Below are 2,114 nucleotides of genomic sequence, written 5' to 3'. Positions count from 1 at the left end.
ATCTGTACTCAGAAACTTTCAAAGTTCTTTGGATATAACTAATGTCTTTTCTAATTTGGTATTTTTTAAATTACTTCCATCAACATATGGAGAACAAAATATATCTTTCACTTCCATCACCAATTACTCAAAAGTTTCAACTTCAACACCAGGTAAAAGAAAATCCCACTTTTCCATTGTGTTCTGTGGTTGAATCTGATTAGTAAAATCACAAGCATACAGTAGAAATCTGTGAAACATTTCTTTCCAGTGATATGACTGAAACCCCAAATGATGAAAACACACTTGGTACACCAACAATGTATATGTAACAAATCTTTAATCTATTATTGTCTGCTGATCTGGCAATTTTCACCAATGTTTTATATACTTATTCACTTCTTTTCTTCCAAAATTTTGCACTAAGATTTATAACTTTGTATTGAAGACTCTTATTCTTAATTTCAAGTAACCTGATTCACTTTATAAGATCTTCTCTAAGCACATTAACTATTCCTGTCAAATTCGAATCCCAAAATTACCTATTACTACTGGGTTACATCAAAATGTAAATGTTGTGAAAAACATAATATAAGCTATAGAAACCTACAAGGCACATATAAAAAAGGTATATATATATACCCACAGTGTGATCATCAAATTAAGTGTATTGAATCTATACTATAGTACATCTTACTTAGTATTGATCGTCCTAGCTTTATACTTGTTACAGAAGGTTCTGTACATTACTTTTCTAGACTTATAAAAATTAATACAACTCTTTAATGCCCTTTAATGAAACGAAAATGTATATTAGTTTACAGTATTTGAATACAGATATGTGCTTAAAACTTCATAACGATACACAAATACATTATATTCTTATAATTATATATTGATGTATTACTAATACTATTACTAGTATTAGTATTACTATTAGCTTAACATGGACAGAAATCAGAATGTAGCTGAATGACAGGTGGCATAATTTAATAACTATTAAGTGTATCATATTCCTACTATTTTTGTTCTATTCTCTGAAGTTGAGCAGCATACAAAGATGAAATAATATGCATGCATTAATATAACCTCTTTATAAAACTGAATATTTAACGAGTAAATAAAAAAGTTCTAGATTCCAACATATCTAACGATGTATATAAAATTATAATTTATAAATTCAACTTCCATTCACAAAATCATACAGATTAAAATTACTAGCATTTAAAATTAGATATCCACCAAGAAATTTTAAACTTACCATTTTTTAACTCGTGCGTTACTGTATGCTCTTCTGTCCAGTTACGGCGAAATGTTGAAGTCGATGCCATTGATGCATATATGTGTACAAACACACGCATATATATATATATATGCGTGTGTGTGTGTTTAATTTATACAAGTTACAGCTGGTAGCAACTGTTCTCTTGCTGTTAGTAGCACGTTTCCATGATCAACTCATATATCACGTCCAGAAAATATAACTAGCTGTATCTAATAGTAAGATTATTCACCATCTAGTGGTAATTTAACTAATCACATCACTTATAGTTAACCGTTTTAATGCTTGTACAACAAAAACTTGAATATGAAATAATCAAGTCAAATAACATAAAGATAAAGTGACGTAGTCAGAAGTACGACAATATATTAAAGTGCTGGGTACAATATAACATTATTCGTTTTTATTTTATTAAATATACAGGTTTTTAAGAATATTATTTTTTATGTGGCATTATGTAAGTTTGTTTGTTTGTTTTGAATTTCGCGCAAAGCTACACGAAGGCTATCTGCGCCAGTCGTCCCTAATTTAACAGTGTAAGACTAGAGGGAAGGCAGCTAGTCATCACCACCCACCGCCAACTCTTGGGCTACTCTTTTACAAATAGTGTGATTTACCGTTATATTATAACGCCCCCACGGCTGAAAGGGAAAGCATGTTTGGTGGGACGGGGATTCGAACCAGCGACCCTCAGATTGCGAGTCGAGCGCCCTAACCACCTGGCCATGCCGAGCCACATTATGTAAGAGTACACATTGATTTTTTTTTTCCCATGCAAACGAGTTTACAGTTTCCCTATAGATAAATACAGAGGTGTATGGTTGTGATATATATATAGGTAAAAGCGATGTTG

Source organism: Limulus polyphemus, unplaced genomic scaffold, assembly GCF_000517525.1.
Source record: "Limulus polyphemus unplaced genomic scaffold, Limulus_polyphemus-2.1.2 Scaffold202, whole genome shotgun sequence".
In the NCBI taxonomy this organism is placed as follows: domain Eukaryota; kingdom Metazoa; phylum Arthropoda; class Merostomata; order Xiphosura; family Limulidae; genus Limulus; species Limulus polyphemus.
Note: the sequence above shows the minus strand (reverse complement) of the source record.